Source organism: Dermacentor silvarum, chromosome 9 (assembly GCF_013339745.2).
Source record: "Dermacentor silvarum isolate Dsil-2018 chromosome 9, BIME_Dsil_1.4, whole genome shotgun sequence".
NCBI classification, from domain to species: Eukaryota; Metazoa; Arthropoda; class Arachnida; order Ixodida; family Ixodidae; genus Dermacentor; species Dermacentor silvarum.
Window position 1 is genome coordinate 41,272,994 of NC_051162.1, and position 12,571 is coordinate 41,285,564.

Here is a 12,571-nt window from a genome sequence, read left to right on the forward strand (position 1 = left end):
CCCTCCCTACGGCTTTCGCACGTCGGAAGAAGGCGCGTTTGCTCTACATACATGGTGATTGTAAAGGAGGATAGAGACGCCTACTTCTGCAGCCCTTAAGGGAGCACGGCGCAGAACGCGCGTTTGTTCTCCGACGTGCGTTAACTCCCCGTGAAAGCGCGCGTCCCTCGCGCCCTTTCACTCGCACATACAGCGTTCGATCGGCGCGCAGCAATGATTTCATCTCCATTGACGTCATACGGAACCTCACGGCGACGACGACGGCGACGCCGACGGCAGAAATCTACTTTGGAGTGTCCATATAATAGGTGACCCCTAAAATAGCGAGGGATTGTGGGATGCTGCACAAGCATCAGAGGAGTGGCTGCCACTTCCAAAACTGTAACAAGGCAGAGACCATCCGTGAACAAAAAGAAAATGAACGTACCGTGCCACTTATGAGCCGACGATTAGCTGTATAAGGGCCGACACGGAATGATTCCCCAAGGTATTTCTTTCTCTAACATTGACTCAGGCAACGAGAACTATGTCAGTGCTCGCATGCGCATATAGAGGTCTTATGAAGCGAGGTTTTACGGCGCGAATTTAGGCGGGACACAGCGAGATACATAATACTCGTAACCAACTAGCCCTCCTTAGCTCCTTCAGCACAGATGGAGATAATGCGCAGCCGTAATATGACGGCGATACGGCCATTCTTGTAAAAAAAGCGAGAACGTCTAACTACGTACCACTTCAAATGAACCTAAAGTTTCGACGGAGAAATGCCGTTGACCGCGCGCAATGTTATCCTTTTCAGCACTAGCTGCGCCGTTATACCGACGATATCGGTTTGTAGCTACGATCACAGAACAGCATGCACCGCTGTAGCCATCACCTCAGCACCCGATTATCTAAGTCATGCTTCTATACGCTTGATAAATAATCGGATAACGAAAACTTTTTCACCTGTATGACTGACCCGCAGGCAGAGCAGTCAGTGACGGTGCGTCCAAGCAACGGCAAATGTCGTAGAGCTAAACTTGGCAGAAACAAATAATGTCACAGTTTCGGCGAAGCAATGAATGCGATAGCAACACAGCAATGTCATACGAAGTAAGGTGAGCGGCTTTGGTAGCAATATGAATTGTAGTAAACATGAGCTGATTAAGTAAGCAGGTGTGCTGCGGCGTAAGTAGACCGACATGAAGAGAGACTCGATGACCACGAGAAGGCGCGTGTGAAACGGTGGTGTTGATGAGAAGCGCTTCCCGTGGGCAGCGCGCGTGCGAAGGGACACACCTGTAGCGCTGCACTGCCGATCCGGGCAGCATTACATGTGTAGCGTGCGTTGGAAAATGTGACCCGACTATTACTAACTGAATGAACAAGCGTGGTGTGAGCGCGCACAAACAAACATGAAGAGATCACACTGAATGACTGCAGACAACGACTGTCAAAACGCTGGCAGCAAGCATACGCCGCTGCGGGCGAAGGTACGTGCGGTCTATCGCTTCAACAGAAACTGAGCCGCGAATGCACGCGGCGCATAGAGGTCAGAGCCGTGTGGAGATAAGAGACGGTGCGGCGAGCGACGAGCGCGGTTGTTGGCAGAAGAAAAGTGCCCCCCCCCCCCGCTTCCTCCGGCGCTGGCTTCCCGCTTCCTTGCTTGCGCGTGGGAGAGATAAGAGACCGTGCGGTCGAGCGACGAGCGCGGTTGTTGGCACAGTAGAAGTGCCCCCCCCCCCCCCCCCGCTCCCTCCGGCGCTGGCTTCCCGCTTCGTTGCTTGCGCGTGGGGGATTGAGTGCGTTCGCTCTCCGTGATAGCGCGCGTCCCAGCACGCTTGCGCTGGGGCATACGGCGCGCGGTGAAGATTTTATCTATACGGAACCTCACGGCGACGGCGACGGCGACGACGACGGCGACGGCTACGGCGACGGCGACGGCGACGCCGACGGCAGAAATCCGGTTGAAGTGTCCATATAATTGCTATCGCAATAAAATCAGCTGCATGCTCGACAAAGCGGACGGAAAGCTTCGCACGACTGACCGTTTAAACCGCGTATAAAAACACGTGCGCCGGGCATGCCGCCGATGCCGCTGCGTCGTCCGTCGAACCGGAAGCTGCTAGCAGACGGCGCGCCCCACAATTCCCTGCGATTGCTCATTTTACGGGTCACCTATTGCTGTCGGAATAAAATGACCCGTAGATTCGTAGTCGTAGAAGACTCCTTGATGACTTCGTGATGTAGCATGGAATACGTCTTGTTCTGGACTGTGTCATGCGAAGGTTCGGGTTATGCATGACCATCCTTGAGATACTGCGTGACCGCCGCATCATATTGAAGTAGAAGGTCTTCGCTCTTGGACAGTCGGCGGAGGAGGCACTGTAACCGTTTCATCGCTACCATCCGGTTGTCTTTAAGTTCGACATCAAGCACCTTCCAAGGGAGGCTTACTTCGTAGCGATGGTCGCGCAGCTTGACATTGTTGTTAAACTGTTTCCAAGCAGTATCATCATGTTCAGGCGAATCTGGCTGATCAGGTATACCCATACTCTAAAACTGCCAGAATTTCTGCAGTGATGTTGACAGATCGTGGAACATGCAACATGAAGTACGAAACACACACACATTTGTCTGCGTCCGTCTACTGAGACATCTGTCGTTGCTTATTGGGCCTTGCAATACCCATCCAAGTGTCGAGTTCGTGGCAACCAGTTCTTTGTGGGCGTCATTCCATGTCACTTGTTCTCTTATTAATTTCCAGCTCTGATCTGCCCCGATCAGCAAACTAATTGCTGGTTCCTGTAGCGTTCCAGGATAAACAACTACGTCAGCCAGGAACCTACATCGACTCTGTATTTTCTTAACAAAGTCGTTGTCATGCGGAATCTCCACAATGTCCTCGCAAATGTGCGGGATTTCAATAGCTTTTATTTCCACAAGGATCCCGTGAAACTGACTCTGCAATGCAAGTTTAACTATCTTTCGTCGTGAAGTGCGGCTGGGACTTCGATGGCCAAATACGCGTATGCATAAGTCAACTTCATCTTTGACATCGAGCTTCAGTTTGCGCGATAGTTCTTGGCTGGCAAAAGTACGTTGGCTGCCACTGTCAAGAATGCCTCGTACATAGCAGCAAGGATTACGGCCCCGCATCCATGCTCTAAACGTCTTAAGTAGAATAGCAGTGCCAGTTGTGCAACGGTTCTTGCTGCCTACTTGCGTAGCATGCATCGACGGACTGCTGGGAGACTGCTGCGGTTCAGGTGTAACTGCCTGCGATCTGTTCTTTTAGCACATAGATGAGGCATGTCTGCCGGCGCAGTGGGTGGAACTAACATTGCGGCTGCTATCCTGGGCCCGATGCCCCTTGGTAGTGCACCGGAAACAGCTACCCCTTGTCGTCAGCAGACGCCTTTTCTCGTTGTGGTCGAAGGCGCAGTCACACTCTGATGTTGCATGATGCTTCTCGCAAAAGACGCACGTCCAGTAGCATTGTTCTTAAGCACTGCTGCCAATGACGCTAGTGTTTTTCGGCGTCCGGATCCGGGCAGCAGGTACTGTCTGCAGGACACCTCTAATGCACCGTGAGCTGTTCTCACCATGCAGTAAAAATTGACGCAAAAATACTGCAGGACATCTTCAAAGTCTTCCTCCGCTGTCAGCCTTAAGTTCCGATCGTTATTTGCCTTAAAGCTTCTGTGTATATGGTAATTTACCATGACATCTTGATGGATGGTTTTTGTTAACACTTGGCCGAGCATTGCGGCATATGACGATGCAGGAACTCCGAGACCTATCAGTCCTCATATATTTACCTGTACTAAATCGTACAGGTTCCGCAATCCCGTGACATCGGTCGAAGAGCTCACCGAAGTGAGGGTACGCAGATTCTCAAGGTACATTGCCTCGATGATCTTGGCGTTCCCGAAACGGTCCTTGAGAATCTCAATGGCATCGGTGTAACTGTTCTCGGTTGTAAGGATCCCTGCGATAGCCTTGGCTGCCTGGCCGTCCAGACGAGAGCGGAGATATTGGAACTTGTCGATGTCACTGAGGCGGGAGTTCTCATGCACTCTGTGGCGGTAACACATCCCAAAACGACTGCGACTTCATCGTCTCCATCGAACATCAGCACGTCCAGTTTTGGCAGTGTTGGTCCAAGTGCTGCAGGGGTACTCACTTGGGGACCGTTCTCGCCAAAAGGCGTCGCGCTGGTAGGTTGTATGGGCTGCGGCTCTACACGAACACCTGTACCAGTTAGACAGCTTAAGATTAGACAGCTCCAAAATATGATGTCGCAGCAGACCAAGGGCGCCGGCGGCTTGATCTTCATATTCCAGTACGGAATTGTAGTCAGGTGTGACCTCATCATCGCATGAAGTGATTGTTCCTACCGAAGTGACAACAGATTTTTGGTTGTCCTGCCGTGCCCTCCCAGGTTTTGTTGCATTCTTATTGACTGTTGCTCCATGATGTTGATATTGGTGTAAGGAGACATAGAAGAAAATCCCGGGCCTAAATCGGTTGAGCTGCTGCAAACAATTATTGAGAATCAGGCGGCGACTGATCGTCGACTATCCTCAATAAGCGAGAACGGCGTGCAGGTAATTGCAAAAACAAATCGACTGACTGTATTTCTCTTCATGATACAGGAAATGAACAAGAAGATTAGGCATCTAGAGGCTACAGTTCGGCACCAGGCTGAAAAATTGATCGATTATGAAAACCGGAGCCGACGTAACAATTTGTTGGTTTTTGGAATTTCGAAGGAAAGCGGTGACTCAGAGGCGAACTTGAGGGCAGCTGTCGTTGATGAACTGTTTCATGAAAAACTGGGGGTTCAAGTTAAAAGTGTAGAAAGAATTCATGGCATTGGCAAAAAGAGCAGTAAATGACTGAGACCAGTTATTATGAAGTTTTATGATACCAGAGAAAAGGAGCCGGTACTGAATAACTGCAAAAAACCTTAAAGAAAATCAGTCAGTATCAGCAATGATTACGCAAAGGAAACAGTAGATGTCTGACGGAAGTTGTGGGCGAGCGCTTCTGCCGAAAGGGCGAAGGGCGCGAAGGTATTTTTGATCGACGACAAGCTCAAGTTAAACAATAAGCTTTACATATGGGACCACGAAAACAACGCGCGTCTCCTTCTCAACCACCGATATAAGAACAAGCACCGCACACAAAGGACAGATGACACGCGTGATCATTCTGGTCCCTCAGGCAGTCCCAGCGATTCTCCGGGTACTTCAACCCTTTCATAGCTCCGAATCTTGTCGCTGAATGCAAACAGTATTGTTAATAAGGTAACTGAGCTAGAATACGTGTTTCTGACGGAGAACCCTCATGTGCTAGAGGTAAGCGAAACATCGCTGAAAAGCAATGTACCTAGTCACTGTATAGTGCCACCAAACTTTAGGTCGGATAGAGACACTCACGGTGGAGGCGTTGCGATTATTGTTAAACTACACACTGATGCTGTAATGATTGAATGTACTATCCCTGAGACAGTGTGGTGCAAAAATACTTACGTGAACACTTTATATTTTGTTGGCGCAGTACATAGGCTACCTGCCACTGCACCCGAAGTTTTGGATAAGCTGAATGATTTCCTATGCAATCATTTGGGCACTCGCGGTGGAGGCGTTGCGATTATTGTTAAACACCACACTGATGCTGTGATGATTGAATGTACTATCCCTGAGACAGCGTGGTGCAAAATTACTTACGTGAACACTATATTTTGATGGCGCAGTACATAGGCCACCTGCCACTGCACCCGAAGTTTTGGATAAGCTGAATGATTTCCTATGCAATCATTTGGACCATAACACCTGACTAATAATGACCAGGGACTTTAATCTACCTAATATTAACTGGGACAGTTTACTACCTGGGCACGTAGAAATTTCTATTAGGGAAGCTGCTTCAAATAATAATCTCGCGCAATCTAAACAAAATCGTGAAAGAAAACACGAGCGTAACGCCTGAATCTCCGTTATTGTTGGACTTGGTGTTTCTTTCGAATAAAATAGGTGACTCTACAGTGTCTGTGGAAGATGGTCTATCAGATGATAATATGGTTCTTGTGCACATAGTGACTAACGCAAGCACTCGTTCCCAGGCGTTGTTTATACCTGTGCAAGTTAACGACTATAGTCGGACAGACGACACATCTATTCTCGATTTTTTATAATTGTCATTTGACCAGTTTGAACTAGTCTGTGATTGTGAATCAGTTGACGAACTAAGGCAGCGCCTCAAGAAAATCATGACATTGCGTTGATAGTTTCATCCCCACTCGATTACAAAATATAAAACGACAAAACCCTTGGATTAATCGACATAACAATCATATTAAGCGCAAAATAAAGCGCTTACGCAAAACGCAAGGTATCGCCACTGAGGTGTCGTAACTGCGAAGGGCATTGAAAACGGCTCTGAAAGAATCGAAAGAGGGGTTCTTTACCGAACATTAAATACCTTTATGAAAACATCACCTCATAAATTCTGGCTTTATCTGAATGACGAAAAACAACAAGTAAACAAGATTCAAGTTAACACTGAAACGTTGACGCAAAAAGCAAACATTGCGTGTCATGTTAATAATTTCTTCCAGTCAGTTTTTTCAGTGCCTAGGAGCAATTTCGCGGACGCCTCTCTGCCATCTTCCTTTTCATGTGGGATGGAAGGTCTTGCCGTCACTCAAGCAGGCTTATTTAACGAACAACTTTTAGATTCTATGAAGACTAGCCGGCCGGATGGAATACCAACCCAATTTCTAAAGTGATACGCGGAATCGGTGTAATTTTTCTTAAATATTATCTTTGTGAAGTCATTGCAAACTCACTCGTTACCACAAGACTAGCGTTGCACAGTCATAACTCCCGTTTTTAAAAGCGGTAACCAGTTGCTAATACTTACCGCCCAGTCTCCCTGACTAGCGTCTGTTGTAAAGTCTTAAAGGATATCATGAGTAAGCATATTCTCGTTTTTCGTGAAAATAAGGACTTTTTTATCAGCACCAACATAATTTCCGAAAGGGTCTGTCTACCGTAACCCAGCTCATAGAAACTATTCATGATTTTACTAAAGCTATAGACGCCCAAGAGCAAATTGACGTCATCTGCGTAGACTTTGCGAAAGCGTTCGACAAAGTTTCACACAGCAAATTACTTTTCAAGTTACATAAAGCAGGAATAAATGATACTACTGTAAAATGGATTGAAGCCTACCTACACAATCGCAGGCAGGTTGTGCGTGTGGACGAGTGCTTGTCCCCTCCGTTAGAAGTGCTTTCTGGTGACACACAGGGGTCCCTTTTGGCCCCGTTGCTGTTCTTGGTTTATATTAATGACATTACAGAGATTGTCGAGCTTCCTGTAGAATTGAAGCTTTTTTCTGACGATTGTTTATTTATTCTACGGCAACACACATTGACGACCAAATCAGAATAAACCGGGTCTTTCAGTCCCTTCACCTTTGATGTGAAAAATGGGACATGGAAATCAAATACAACAAATCGACTTTTACACATGTTACTAACAAAAAAGTGTGGCGCCATTCTTTTAAAACATTGCAAGTAACAAACTAAGAAATGTACATACATTCAAGTATTTAGCGGTCCCAATTTCACACAATTGAGACTGACGTAAGCATATCGATAATCTGTGCTCGACGGCTTCACAAAAACTATAAGCACTGAAGAAAAAGCTGGAACATGCAACGAAGGATACCAAATTAATTGCTTATAAAACTCTCATAGATACATCTTTATAATATGCTTGTGTTGTCTGGAGCCCCCACCAAAAGTTTTAATAGACAAACTATAAAGACTTCAGAGAATGGTTGCTCTTTTTATTGCTTCAATGTACCGAAGGACGGACTCGGTAATAACAATTCTGCTTCAGTGTGGGCTTGAATTGCTGGAAACCCGAAGGAAAAAAGCCAGAAAAGATTTTTTCAGATACTTCAAAGGCTATTCAAAATAAAAATGGAAAAATACGCCCACTTCCGTGCAAATCATAAAATTAAATTAAATTATGGGGTTTTACGTGACAAAATCAGGATCTGGTTACGAGGCATGCCGTAGTGGGGGACTCCAGAAATTTCGACCACCTGGGGTTCTTTAACGTGCATCTAAATCTGAGTATACGGGTGGGCGAAGTGTTCACCACTCTCGACTTGACACAAGCGTACAATCAACTATCTTGGACGACAAGGCCAAAGTGTTTTCGGATTTCGCGCCCATCGAAATGCGGCCGCCGTGGCCGGAATTCGATCCCGTGACCTCGTGCTCAGCAGCCCAACGCCATAGCCACTGAGCAACCACGGCGGGTCAGTAGCGAAAGAACAAACCACAGCAGAGCCCTCAAGCCTTATAACACACGTGTTAATCTTTTTCGCTATTGTTTTTTCCCGGATGTAATTGCAATGTGGAATGCCTTACCTGATGTTGTTGTAGATCAGACAGCTGTGCACAAATTTGAATGCTCGACTGACATATTGTATCGTGGGCACCCAACCTGACGCCATGAAATGTCAAATTTGCTTGTGTTCTATTATCTTCCCTCCCTCTAACAACCCTCAAGCGAGGTTTAACAGTATGAATAAAGAAGAAGAAAAACAATCTCGGCATGAAGCTCACTGTTGATCTTCGTGAGCTCACTCGTTCTCTTATCGAGACGCTGAAGGATAGTCAGGAGCGATGCCAGGTTGAACTCGTTGGCTTCAATGAGGTAGCTGATCTCTTTCATAATTCGCGTCTGCTGAGCCCTTCAAACTGCACGCATCTTCTTCAAGCGCTCCATGGCCCATCCAAGTGGAAGTCCTGCTCCCGGGTTTTCGGCACCAAATGGAAAGCGGAGAGCCTTTTCGAAGGAAAGAACAGGCGAAAATGTTTTCGCTAGAACGCGCTCCTTGGTGGGGTGGGTTCTGGGAGCGCATTGTTCGATCTGTTAACGACAGTCTCCGAAAGGCTTCCTGGCACATCATTCATCAATTACGAGCAAGCAGCCACTGTCTTAATGGAATTAAAAATGTAAAGGCGAGAGCCTTTTCGAAGGAAAGGCTTTTCGGGGACGGACAAGCCTTGAAAGCGACAATACGTCAGCTCGTCTTCAGGGTTTGATTTCTTCTTTTTCTTTTCGTGCCCATGCACCGAATTCCGCGTGCCACGCGCACTCCTCCAAACCTCGTTCTTGTCGGCTTCTATGCGCCGCAAAGTGTAGCAGACGACGCTACCACTATACATGATACAGGCGTTTCAACAATTCCCGTGGAATGCTAGATGAAATAAATTTCGGAACTCGTGTTTTAACCAATATGTTTTTGCCAACCGATTTCCTATAGTGGTCATATGTGAACTCAACGTGTCAAAAGCGCAAAGACTCTATGGGAACGAAGCCTTCATGGCGTCGAAGTGCGAGGAATCCAGCGAAGTACTTGTTTACATCCGCACAGAACTAACCTGCATTCCCCATTCGGTGCAACCTCATGATGGAAACCAATGTCTCCGCATTAGAAATAAGAAAGTGGCTTTCACCCGTATCGGCGCCTACGTCTTCCCATCTAGTCGGTTTGACGGCGACCGACTGCGTGGCATCCTGACAGCGACTCCTGGACCCTGGGTAACAACTGGTGACTTATATGCTCATCATTTGTTTTGGAGAACCTCCAGAATAGATTCCACTGGCCGGAAACTTGTGGAATTTGCTTGCGACCAAGAACTTAACATTATGAACCATGGCATTCCAGCGTACTTACGCGGCTCGACTTGTAGCAGTTTCTTGATTTTGACTTCGGTATCACTGCGACTTGGTCAAAATGTTGGATGGTTTTCCGACATCGAGATTCTAGGCAGTGACCTTATTCCCACCTACTTGTGAATCACGGGGTTTGGCAGCTCCTCCTTTTCTACTTATCGACAAGTAACGTGGTCTACGTATAAGATTAAGGCAGAAGAGGCATGCAAAGAAGGTTTTGCCAACAGCATTGAGGACCTCATTACAATTGTGGTGGAAGCGTCTAAGTACACAGCAAAACATACGGATTTCGGCATGGCACTTGAGCGACTACGAACGATTCGTAGAATGGCCGAGAGGCGACATAGGCGCACCAAGTGAATTCATGACCGTAGAGACGCTCGACGTATACAAAAGATAATCCAACGTCGTATGGACAGGCTGAAGTAACAAGATGGCAGACGTTCTGCAAATCACTTGACCCTCGCAAGCCACTGTCTCTCATATGGAAGACAGTGCCCGGTCTTGGCTCGGCTCCACAAGAACGACGCCCATTCTAAGCCCTAGCCTTCCATGAAGGCCGTTCGCAGGTTGATATAGCCGAAGATTTTTGTGTGAAGACTGCGGGTAGTGTGGTCACAATCAATTCCGAAATTCTGGGCGAGGTTCCTGCGACACGCTTCCCCGAATTCAATGTGTCCTTCTCACTTGAGGAACTGCACGCTGCTCTGGCCACATGCAGGTGCACATCGTCGCCAGGGCCTGAGGGCATCACCTACGCTTGGTTATGCCACCTAGGCAAAGATGGCCGAGGACTTCTCCTGGAATGTTAGAACCGGTCATGGAATAATGGCGCCGTTCCTGAACGGTGGAAGACCAGCCGCTTGATACCACTCCCCAAACCCGGAAATTCGCCACTTGACCTAGCACCCTACCAACCCACTGCGTGGTCCAACTACGTTGGGAAGGTCATGGAAAAGTGGTTCTGGCACGCGTCGAGTGGTCCCTTGAGCGCCGCAACATATACCCAGAGGCCATGGCGGGATTTAGAAGAGGCCGCTCCTCTATTGACAGCCTCATTGACATCGTGACGTCTGGGCAACAAGAGAAACACCTCAAACGTATGTACGTAGGTTGCGCTTTTCCTCGATGTCAAAGGCGCCTATAATAATGTAACCGTGAAGCCACCTTTGATTCTCTTGAACATAATAGAATTGGTGGAAGAATCTTCCAGTGCGCTCGGAGTTATCTATTGAAAAGACCCTTCTTTGTGGAAAGTGCGGAATTCCGAACCGCTGACCATTCCACTTACCGTGGTGTCACGCAGGGCGGGGATTCTCAGCCTCACATTGTTCAAACTTGCACAATCATAGGTTTCGCCGAGGTTCTACCACATACAGTCAACCTTTCCATGTATGCTAACGATATATACATTTGGGCCTCCGCAGTTACACGTCCCAAGGTGCGTGCACGGCTCCAAAAAGCTCCAGTGACCCTGACATCATCGTACCTGCGTGCTCAAGGCCTGCGTATTTCGACTGAGAAATGCACTTTAGTCACTTTTACCCACAAGCCCATGACCTGGTACCCCGTTTTTATTGAACACCAAGCAATTTCATACGCAAAATAGCGCCGATTTCTAGGCGTTATTATCGACAGAAGCCTTTCACCGAGTCCCCACATCTCATACTTGAAGAAGAGGCTTACCTCTATCGTCCATATACTAAGCTTTCTTGCTGGTAAGACGTGGGGCTTCAACTATACAGGACGCTCTTCCTTGGATAATTGCGATATAGCACACCAGTGCTGTCCGATGCTAACAAAACTAACATCGCTGCCCTACAGAGCATTCAAGGACATGCCCTTCGAACACGCCTCGATGTGCTTCAATCATTGCAACAACTGCCATCGCGAGACGACCCAATAAAGACCTCTATAGCTGTCGACTAACTGCGGGTGCATGTTCGCCATACATCCAGGATTCCTGACCACCATCTCGCTAGCTTGCTAGAGAAAAGACGCCAAACAGCGTTTTCCAGATGAATTGCGACTAACCAGCACTATTTGTCATTGCGGTACTCGCCTGAAACAGGAACGCCATCCCCTCTGTTAGCTTGAAAACGCCTCCTGTGCACATTGCTGTTCCGGGAATTGCGAAGAAGGCTAGCCTATCCAACGCGGCTCTGAAGCAGATAACATTGGAACTTTTTCATTCCTTGTACGCTGACCGAATCCGTGTTTACACGGACGTTCGGTCTCCTAAAGGTCGACGGGCGCCATTATTATAGCATCTCGATTGGTCATCATCAAGTTTAAGACACCCCACGTCTTAGCCTGGCCTCACAGCACATCAGCACAGAAAGCCATTCGAGCTCTTTCTTCTTCAGCACCTGAAGGTGACAGGCTTGTGTGCCAGCCTGTGTGCCAGCCTATGCTGCACCAAGCTTAGCTCTCTCTCTTTCTTTCACTCCACTATCCCGCTCCCCACGTGTACTGGAGCTAACTGGACCAAGTCTGGTTAACCTCCCTCCCTGTCTTTGTTCCCTTCTCTCTCTCTCTTTAACTCTGTAAGCATAACTTAAGTATCGGTTCCCACAAAATGTTTTACTTGAAATGTTTTTTATATTCTTAGCGTGAAACCAATTGTAAGGTAATTCACTCGCTCAAATACCAAATGTCCCTCACTGCTAAAGTGGTGGCATAACGCTTCCTTCCTTATCTCTATGACGTGCTCGAAAAAACTATGATACTTTAATTTGGCATTTCCTTTGCAGAACTGGCAGGCTGCTTGTACTGGACACCACAAAGCCGCATCAAACGGATCAATCCTATTGTGTTTT